General features: G+C 45.3%; 1 long non-coding RNA gene across 2 annotated transcripts in view; it reads left to right on the top strand.

Annotated features, from left to right (window-relative positions):
• Window positions 1–820: 820 nt before the first annotated feature.
• The window catches only part of LOC115609273, a 19,074-nt gene continuing 9,092 nt past the window's right edge, over window positions 821–10,802 (top strand). Inside the window, exons 1-2 of one of the 2 annotated variants that reach the window (XR_004389925.1) lie at window positions 821–1,054; window positions 1,663–1,774. This is a non-coding gene — a long non-coding RNA (uncharacterized LOC115609273). Of the gene's footprint in view, window positions 1,055–1,516; window positions 1,775–10,802 lie in introns of those variants that run through there. The other variant, XR_003991795.1, reaches the window with a different exon arrangement.

Below are 10,802 nucleotides of genomic sequence, written 5' to 3'. Positions count from 1 at the left end.
TGCCATGCAACCTATCTGTGCGGCCGGCCGCAGAGCCTGCGTTCACCGGAGCGTTGCCGAAGAGGAAACCCCCGTCCCCGGCTCCTGGCGAGCAGCTCTCCCTCGGCGGCAGCGGCGGGCAGCATCCATTGCGGCTCGGCGGGGAGCAAACATCCACGGGCTCCGGCTGCGTGCGGGGCACCCAGCCCCTTTCCGTCTCTTTGCCTCCCTCCCCTAACACCACCACGACCACCACCAGGTGCGTTTCTCATCCCTCTGCTGTCTTATGCCCGCCAAGCCCCCGCAGCCCGGCGAGCCCCACGGCCCGTCTCTCCCTTTCTAAGCGTTACCCGGGGAAGCAGCGGAACAGAGCTCCTCTCCGCCCGATACCCGCCCTGCATTCCACCGCCCCTGGAGCCCTTAAAACAAAGGCGAAAACTGCTACCTTCCCCGCTCCCCCACCGCTCCCCGCCGCGCTCCGCGGCTGGCTGCAGCAGCTGGCCCAGCGCGGATAAAAACCAAGGAGGGCAGCGCACCCAACCCGCCCCACGGCCGGTCCCCATCCCCGTCCCGCAGGCGGGCGGCCGGGTGCAGCACTGCCCGCGCACCTGACAGCGCGCCGCGCCGCGATGTATTTCCCTCCCTTAGCGACAGGGGAGGCGCTCGGCGGCGGCGGCTCTGCCATTGGCGGAGGGGAGCGGCGCGGCGCTGCCATAGGCTGCCGCCGCCGCCAATGGGGCGATCTGTATCCGGGAGGCAGGGGGCTGCGGTGCTATTTAAATCCATGTCGGTGATGTCAGCGGGGCCGGCGGTTGGCGGCGGGAGGGGGGCGAGGGGGAGCGGGGCGGTTGGCAGCGAGGCGGCGGCCGCGCCTGTCAGGCCGCGTTAAGCACAGGGCGGGCGGGAGGGAGGGAGGTAGGGAGGTGAGCGGCCCTGCCGAAACATCCCCGCGCTACGGGATCCGGCTGCCCGCTGAGCCGGAGCAGTACGCTTGTCCCGGTGGCGCTGAGCGCCTGCACGGTGTGGGTTAATTTCGGGGTGTTGGCACGCGCACGCTGAGGCAGAGCACAGGCAGGTAGGCTTGCTAGTTGTGGAGTTTTAGGCTAAGCCAGCTCTTAAAGAGGAGGCGAAAGGGCTGCTCTCTGCATTAAGAATACTTCCGCAACTGTTCGGGGGAGGGGTTACCTCACAGTACCTTTCTTCGCTGCTCTGATTCACGTCCAGGGCCTCCCCACGGGTTGCAAAAGCAATTAAGTGCATTGAGTTTCATCCTTTGCACCGTGCCTTCAAGGAAGACGGCTTACGGCTTGTTGTGCTGGAGCTGCCTGGCTTTGACCCTGAGGGAGTGCCACGGGAGGGGAATCCCCGACGGATGGCACTGGTTTAAAGGTGCATGTTTGGGCCACAAAGCGTACCATTAGTAGGTACAGACATCTGGCTAATTTTCCTTCTGCGTTTCTGATTGTGGTTACAGCAGGTCATGTCCAAGTGATCAGATTAGCATTAACAAGTCCAAGGAGGACTTTCAGGTGCTAAAACTTGATAGATGCTTTTGGCCGCAAGTGGTCTGTTCTCTATTGTCTTCCCAGTGCAGCGGTCACAGATAGAGTCAAAATGGTGCTATGTTACAACAGAAGAAGATGAGCAAAACTAAGATCCAAATGCACTGGTCTGTCTTGGCAGAAAATGTAATTTGCTGTGCGCTTCGGTATGCTGGGGACCTGTCCTGGAGCTCGTCGTCTTGAGCTGAATAAAGGCTGAAAAGCAGGATTGAAGTCGACTTGTTCAACCTGAGGTATGTAATCACCCTGGCTGCAGCCTGATGCCCAATACCAAAATACAGGCATCTCCCATCACACAATGGTGTGTCACTCGTGATGGGAGTGCACACAAACATCAGGTAACAGACTGCAAGTTTTTCTCGGTTTGCAGATGGATGTGTGCCATGACCATAGGTTTTGGCCTGTATCTACAGGTGTTTTGGTTGCCCAAAGGTGTGTATTCAGTTATATGGCTGCAGAAGGACATAAGGTGTGGTGATTTGTGGAGGTGGTTTCCTAAAAGCAGTGCTGGGGTATGGTAAGCTGAACACACAAAATGTTACTGAGCTGAACATTGCTGGTGTCAGAGAAGATTTATCATGGGGAAATTGGGACTGAAAACCAGGAAGAAGGAGGTTGCTGGCAACCAGGGGACTGAAGGTCTCAGCAGCTTCCCAACAGGACAGTGGGAGCAAACAGTCTGTGCTGTTTCATGGTGGAGTTTCATAAACTCACAGTCACGATTAGTATGAGAAGGCAGATTTGACCTAGTACTTAGCAATTAAAGCTGGAGTGAGGAGTTGGTACCCCCAAGGAAGGATGAAAAGTCCTGACTGTAATGTGTGAAGGAGCTGCCATTGAAATGATGTTTCATCGTGGTGGCGGGATGTGGCAACAGAGGTAGGAGACATCAAAGGAAGGCTGACCATGGAGGTGGCTTCTGAGCAGGGAGGGGAAGGCATGTCATAACTTGGGGTCCTCAAGGTGAATCTGATTTTCTTTTAAGGACGTTCTTTCACTGAGAGTCAGATGGAAGAATCTGAAAGCCCCTTTCAGGAACTGATTCTGTGCCTTTTCAGTCCTGTTGGCATTCCCTTGTTTTTTCTATTTGGAAAGCTGCTTGGAATAAAGATTACCTCACTGCACTCAGTATGTTGTTTATGTATTGTATTTGTCTATTAATGCCACAATCCAGATTTTCTGTGAGTTGCTTGCAAGGCTCAGAAAATATATTTTTTGTGATTTTGATTGAACTTTCTCCAAAGGGTCACTGGATGTGTTAACTTCTAGGGTGACTTGGAGAAGTGTCACCTTCCTCTGAAATATCAGACCAGCATTAACAAGAGATTAAAAGCTGGCCAGAGGTGTTTGTGGTGGTCCTGCTCCAGATTTGCTCACATGCTTGGAACTCAGCTTGGAGAAGAGGAGGCTCAGGGGACCTTAAAGCAGCCTTCCAGTACCTAAAGGGGCTGACAAGAAAGCTGGAGAGGGGCTTTTTACAAGAGCACAGAGTGACAGGACAAGAGGGGAATGGCTTTAAAATGACAAAGGGCAGATTTAGATTAGATATAAGGAAGAAGTTCTTTACTGTGAGGGTGCTGAGGCACTGGCACAGGCTGCCCAGAGAAGCTGTGGCTGCTCCATCCCTGGCAGTGTTCAAGGCCAGGCTGGACGGGGCTTTGAGCAACCTGGTCTAGTGGAAGGTGTCCCATGATCCCATGATCTTTAAGGTCCCTTCCAACCCAAACCATTCTATGGTTCTATAATTTTATGATCAGATTTGTATTGAGAAGAAAATCTTCCACCCAAATGCAATTTAGGCCATTGGATTTTGGGTGAAAAAGGAAAGTGGGAGGCATTCACTCTCATCTGCAAGATTGAACATGGTTTGCTTTGTAAAATGAGTGTGAGTATTTTGGGGCAAGAACTGCTGGAATGGACAGAGCCCTTGGCCTAGAGTAATACAAACCTTAAGTTTGTTGGAGTGTGTATTAATATATGTGAGTTGAAGAACGAAGGTCATCGGGTTTTTCTGGATTTCATAGCTATGGCATAAACTTACTGGGATAGAAAGGAATGTGAAGAGTTCATCTGGTTCATCCTGTGATTTTACTACCATAAAGCATGATGCAATCTCCTTATCTCTTTTCTGGTAAATATCCCAATTATGCAAAGATCTTCATGGACAGAATTTTATAACCTCCTCAGGCATCTCTTCTAGTGCTCCACTTTCTTTAGCATAGGACAGTTTTCTGTTGCCTCCAATTAGAAACTCCTTAGCTGCAGTTTAACCCCATTACTTCTTGCTGTATTCACGTAGAGAACAGATCTTTCCCTTCCTTTTTACCATAGAATTTATGTATTCTGAAGACTGTGAGCATGTGTACCTTCAATCTTCTCTCTCTTTTTGCAGCTAACCAAACTATTAATCTGTTCAATTCTTGATCATCAGTAATTTTTTCTAGTTGTCTTCCTGAGACCCTGGGAGACTGCAATCCATGACCCCTCCTCACTATCAGTCCTACATATGTGTTTAAGAAAGGTCTGGAGAAAGAAGACAACTAGTAATGTCAACTTTTCCTCATAGTCCTTTTTTTCTCCTAAACAACCATGGTGAATGAGCAATATTAATGGCAGGTGAAATTTACAGCCTCTAGGAAAGGAGCACACACTGCAGGGGAAGATGGATGGATGCTGCTGAAGTGGTGGCACCAGCTCAAAAGAGGGACATAGGGACAGCTGGCTGATAAATGGATTTGTGCAGCTCCAATGAAAAAGAAAAACCAAACCCCAGCAAAACCCAGACTTTAGGATACTTGAGGAAAGAGGATGCTGAATGATGAACAATAAAATGTTACTGTAAATAACACTCAGTGGAAATTTTGGTGTGTTGCAGCACCTCAGCTCCAGAGTTTCACAGGGTGTACAAAGATTGCTGCTAAGGCTGAGTAAACTGAGGCACAGAGAAACTGGGAGGCACGTGAGTGACTTGAAGTTCAGACAAGGTGGAACTGGAAATCCCCTCCCAGTCTTGGCACTGCTGCTTCCTGGCCAGTCTTTAGAAATCCTTTCAGCTTCAGGCTAGTGATACACGATACCATGGTTTGTTATTTTTTGTTGTTAAGAACAACATTCTGCACAAGAGTCTGTCTATAATACTGTGTAGGTTTCAGCTGAATTATCATTGATAAAAATCTATTTTAAATGTTCTGGTCAGGACTAGTGAAGCTTTTCCATTTTTAAATGTGTTTCATGTCAAAAATCCCTCTGTTAAATAATTAGCAAGTGCTGTAAGCATTACTGCATATTTTATAGTTCATCTGCCTGGAAGAAACGGACAGTTCTGTTGCTACAGATTAACTGCAATTTATTTCATGATACTCTCACTGCTGGAAGAGAGACTTTATAGTTCGTTTCTTTTACATCTGATTATTCAAAGAACGGGGATGGACAGAAAAAGTGTTTAACCACAACTTTTCTTCTACTCCAAGTCCCAGCAGACATTTGAGTTTATAAAGTAAAAATCTGCACAAGCTGAGAATGTGAAAACCAGAGAGTGAGTGGTTCAACAGTACAGAGGATTGCTGTGCTGGATCTTATTTTCTTGGCTGGCATTGGCTATGATGGTTTATTTATTTTACCTTCGACATAGCCTTAGTCCACATTTCAGTGTAAATTTTTCTCAGGTGGCAAAACAAAAATAATCATTGCTGCAGCTGCTATTACATGAATTAGTCTTAGGTACCAATGGACACTAATTGTGTTTAAAATGAAGAATTTGGCACAAAAAGCTGTTCAGATTTAACCTTTTCCTCACAGAAATGGAGTTACCAATGATTCCTTTTATGAAATAAAAGATAAGATCACCTTTGAATTAATTGTGATGATCAGGTCTTTGTTCCTGAGGTTCTTTGAAGAGTAGGTTGTGTAAGAAGCATGTCTCTGGCTCTGCTGTGGGCAATTCTGTACATCTAGGTGCTGTAGCAGGCAACACCAGCAGGCCTTGCAAAGCTACACAGGATGGTAACTGTCACATCTGTTTTCCTAGGGAGTTGTTTTGTCCTGTCTTCAAGACAAAGTTTTGTATTCCTAGCACTGCAGTCAGCAGCACCATTCCTGAAGGGACAAAATGCTTCAATCTTCATGTGTGCTGGACCTAACAGCCCTCCTGGCAGTCAGCGGGAGGCTTCAGTGTGCCAAAAAAAATGCAGACATGGGCTCCTCAGCCTGAAGAGATTGCCCTAAATTAGAGAGTACAGACAAATGTTGGTTAACTAAATGTGCCTACAACACACAAAAGTTCTCCTAGAGTATGAGCTAACTTCCAAGTTTTCTCCTCTGGTGCAGCACCAGTAGCTCAGAGCTCTAAGCAGTCCTCTGTTTAATTTCACAGTGGATGCTTAGGTAGCAGATCTAGTTTGTTTTCTAAGATGTGTGATATAGAAGGCCACATCAGCTTCTTCCACAGTGTTGCCTAGTTAGCACTTGCAACAAGCATCTTGTGAAGCCTTTGGAAAAGTCTCTTCCAGCTTGCCAGAGACAGACATGTAGGATGCTGGTGACTGTCTGGGATTATAAAGAGGATGGTTGCACCAGTACTCAGTGGTCAGTTAAGAGCCAGATCAGGCTAACGAGGATTGCAAGGAAAAGATCAGAACTTGAATAAAGCTAGTTCTCCATTCTGGCAATCAAACAGGGGAAATGTGTGTTTTCTTGCAGCCCTGCTGAGGCTTGTAAAAGTTCTTCCATCTCTAAAATATTGCTAAGACTGATGCCAATGAAAATAACACACAGAAACATGTTTAACATTTATGCCATTTATTTGCAATTCAAGTATGGTGAACTCCTGTGTGCTGACATGCAAGGAGCAGAATAGAACAGACCGATCTATGAAGTCTGAAGGGATTATTTACCATCAGTGAGACTCAAATGTTACTTTAAATGTTATTGATTAGTATTCCTAAAATGGGTTGAATTGTAGCTTTCCTGTTGTGATAAAGCTGTATGACTAACATTTTGATATTTTGTCTGTTAGTAGCTTGGGACCATATCTCAAAAGGGGATACCAGGGGACACCAAAGAAGGCAATAAGAATGTGTTCAGAATAGCCCAGGGAGGTATTTTATGTATTATTTCCTAGGCACAGTATTCCTAAGGCAGTATAAAATTTCATTATTTCATGAAACTTATCTATACATATATAACAAGGTCTGGTTTATTAAGTATTGGGCTGTTTGGGCAACTACTCTTAGATTTGGGATGATCATTTTAGTAGGTAATATTAATCTCTGCGTAATTTTCTATAAAGGGCAGGGAACTTGAGAGGAATGTCCTTTCATAAACCCATATAATGAAGGGAGAAGCTTGTCAGCTGAATTTCCTGTATGTGGAATATTTTTGTTTTAAAAAGTTAGTTCTCGCATTTCAGAGTTGCTTTTCTTCTTCCCCCAGTCCTGAAGAACAGCCTATTCAATAGCTAGCATGAAATTTTAAGTCCGGAGATGACTGTTCCAGTAAATACCAGCATGACATTTAATGTAAAATCTTGCCTAAAATATCTGCAATAAAGCCTAGATCCCATAGATATGCATATGCATGTGTTGGTACTAGAGTATGATCTAGGTAGGGTTTAAGCACCACATTCCAAAAGAGCAAATCCATTTAAACCGCTTGTCACCTCTTCATCATCTGAGCATATGCGGACACCTACCATCTTTGTGACACTGTTTCAATCCTGTGTGGAATGGCTTCATGAAGACAGCTGCATCTTTAGCATACATGGAGTTTACAGAGTTCAGCACAGAGCTATTTCCAGTCAAGAATGCAAACCAGCAGACATGGCTATTGTCTACCTCTTGTCTCATGGTCACCAATAGAGGACTTGCTGAGGAAATGAGACTTGCAGCACTCTCAGTCAATTCCCACTTAGTAAATAAGAAATCTCACCCTAATGGCGCAAGTGGAATCATGACACAGCCGCTTACATAGTCTTCAGAGCTGATTTTCATTCTCTGCCATGCTTCTGTGGGACTTTTCCTTTCTGTAACCACTTAAAATGCTCTGTTTCTCTGGAATTCTTGGTTTGGAGTAAGCAAAGGGGTAATTTTAACACAAGAACTGAAATTGTGTCTGACTTCTGAGTAGACAGACAGAGTGCTATTTCCTTAGGTCTTTAATTTCTGAGATAAAAAATATACATCTTTGCTCTGGTACACATACTCCAACTTCGCTTGCGTCTTTTGAATGATTATTCTATTAGGAGTGGTAAGTCACACAGCGCTTTTCAATTTATACAATTCAGCATGCAGAAGTGCATATCAAATTTATGGGCTGAAATGGAATCATCAACCATTCACGAGGCAACACCTGCAAGAAGGAGCATTCACAGAGCATTTCTTGTCCTGAGCAACACAGAACACTGAGCAGCTACTGGGTTAACTTGTTAACACAAAGCAAAAGCCCCTGGAGTGAATCCAGTATTACTTATCCGTTTAAGAGCTGTGACCGTGTGTTTGATTGGTATCTCGTTTTGGTTTCGTTTTTCCAAGGGAATCATAATTTATTTGCACAAACAATCCTAGTCCATAATGAATACACATACCAGGATTTATAACAGATAAATTAAAGGATATGTGCTCATGAGTCAGCAAAGCATGCAGCAGTAGAAAGGATAAGAAGTACCCTTTTCATGCTGTCTGATAAGAATGATCACTTAGAGCAGAATATAATTTTCATTTCTAAGTTATCCAAATACCCACATCAAAAAAGGAAAACAAAGAGAGAAAACAGGTATTTATGGACACACTGGCATCACAAGTGCTTTGGTATCCTGCTTTTGTACATTGCATTCGATATCTGGTAGGTAACACACAGCACCAAAGTGCACAGCATTCATAAAGATGTCATTAAAGAATGTGACAGTCTAGGCTGCAGGAGAAAATAAGAAAAAGCATGGTCCCACTTAATCATTTGCCTGAATCTTGCATGACTTTTTCCAGGGTAAATAAAATAAGGACTATCAAGCAGAAACCGTGTCTGGTAGCAAGTTAGCTGCTGCTCAGAAAAAGAGATGAAACTCTGCATGGTGTCCTCAAAAAAATGAGAGCCAGGAAGAAGTTGTGATCTGCTGCAGAGAGCTGAGGGCACATGTTACTCTTTAATTTAGGTAAATTTAATTTACCAGTAAATCAGCTATGATAAGATGTTGGGGAGAGATAACCATGTTGTAGGTGTGGGTGGTAATAACATGCACAGCAAATCAAGCTGGTTGGGTATGTGGAGAAACGTGTTGCTGGAAAATCTTGTGAGGCTTTTCATACTAGCTGCAGTATCATATATTAACTTGTGTCACATGCTATTGATCCGGCAGAATTCAAATGCTAACTTCTACTCTCTGCTTGTTATGACTATGTAGTGCTGTTTCATGGCAATTTTGAGGTTATCTGAAGGACTCTGATGAAGGGAGTCTGAATGGCATACAGCACCAGAATGGACACAGCAACAGCTGGAAGGTGCAAGGATTCATAGGAGCAGAAAGCAACGGAGAGAGGCAGAAGTGAATAAGCATGGAGTGCAAAGATGGAACAGAGGTGTACCATTATGGTGTAGTTTAAGACCTTACCTAGGGGTGCTAGGACCTGTGGGAAGCTGAAGAGTTTATCAGTGCTGTTTGCTTAGCATGGCAGACCTGCTTGTCTAATTATTTTCTGTAGTATTTCCAGAATACAAGTAATGTGCAAGCTGTACTGCAACACGGAGACAAGCAGTACAGGCAGTTCAGCTGCTGGGATCTGCAGGTGCAGGGCCTGTGGTCCCTCATAATTTGGTATGTAGCTGGCAGGAGGGGAAGAATCTTAGTAAAGGAGAGCCACGGTACACTTGGTTCTGTGGTTCAAACAGCTATAGCTGTCAAACAATAGTGTTGCTTGTTTGGGAGTTAGCTTGGGTTAAAGCTCTTCAGACCTTCTTGCCTGGGGCAAGCCTCCAGGCTGGAATGCTGTTAGGAATTTGCAGCTTAAAGCTCCTTGGCTGCAGTTGCCATTTTTCAGCTTCTACGGCAGTGGAGCAGGTTCCTGAGCGTCAGAAGAGAAATCTCAGAGAGTATTTGTGAGGCATCTGGGAGATGTGTGTAAGGATAGGGAGGGAATCTGGGAGAAGCCAGCAGGGTGTCGTGGGTCTGTGGCAGACCTGGTGAGGAGAGGGAGGCTATACTCAGCCTCTTTCCCTTCTCTTAACCTGCCCTGTCTCTTCCACCCCAGGGGAGGCTCCTCATGTGCTTGGAGTTTCAGCTTGCTTCCGAAGTCCACAACTGTCTCCTTCCCACCTTACAGCTGCCTTCCTCTATCAACTCAATTCTGCTTAGAAAAAAACCTCCTCATGGCTGTGCTGTAGCCTCTATTCTCTGCTGAAAAGAGGATGATGCTGGTGTGACTCCTGTTACAAAACGAAGAGGGGGCAGAAGAGGATTATTTAGGCCAGAACAGCAGGTTCTATCTCCGAAGGCACAGGCAAAGTCCCTGCAGTTTTCAGCTGCCTCTTCCTTGTCTTGGCTTACTGAGCTGACATCACTCAAGTAGTCACACGGATGTTAGAGGCCCACAGTTTGACCTTCATTATGTTGTTATGTAGTTGTAAGGGATGTAACTTTTGTTAGAAAAAGCATGATAGGGGAAGTTTTATGAAGGAAACATAATTGGTGGAAATAACAGAACTAACCTAATACAATAATACTTGCCCAGCGACTCGCTACAGCCGTCATTAAGCAACACTTTAGAGCAGATTACCAACCAGTAAAGATCAGCCAATCTGGATGGTGGTCTCTACCTCAGCCTGAAGGACAGTAACAGCCCTGCCTTCAAGGACACCTGACCATGGAGGACTTTCAGGAACATCTGGGACCAAGCTTGCATAGCTGGAACCAGCACACTTAATACTACTCCTCCTGACTAGTGGCAACCACCAGTCCTATCAGCAAAGAAAGGGGAAGTAGGCATAACCACTTTTCTGTAAATTTGTAGTGCTCTTTGCATTATTAATCACTCTTTCACAGAGGTAATGAATATCCACACTCCTTCACACATATTCACTTATATATAATAATTAATGCATGCATTTAGCCCATCCTGACCTAAACCACTAGATGCTAAAGTCTCTTGAGTCAGTTTAAGCCTGCCTTGTAAGTTTCTAAACCAGGATCAATTAATGGTAGGTATTTCCTGCACACTCTCTCCAAACTCCTCTCCCAGTTTCTGCCCTTCAAAGTCTAGTTCCCAGTGCAGTGAT

Source organism: Strigops habroptila, chromosome 6 (genome assembly GCF_004027225.2).
Source record: "Strigops habroptila isolate Jane chromosome 6, bStrHab1.2.pri, whole genome shotgun sequence".
Lineage (NCBI taxonomy): Eukaryota > Metazoa > Chordata > Aves > Psittaciformes > Psittacidae > Strigops > Strigops habroptila.
The sequence above is the reverse complement of the archived record's forward strand: the minus strand, read 5'-3'. Positions and strand labels throughout refer to the sequence as shown.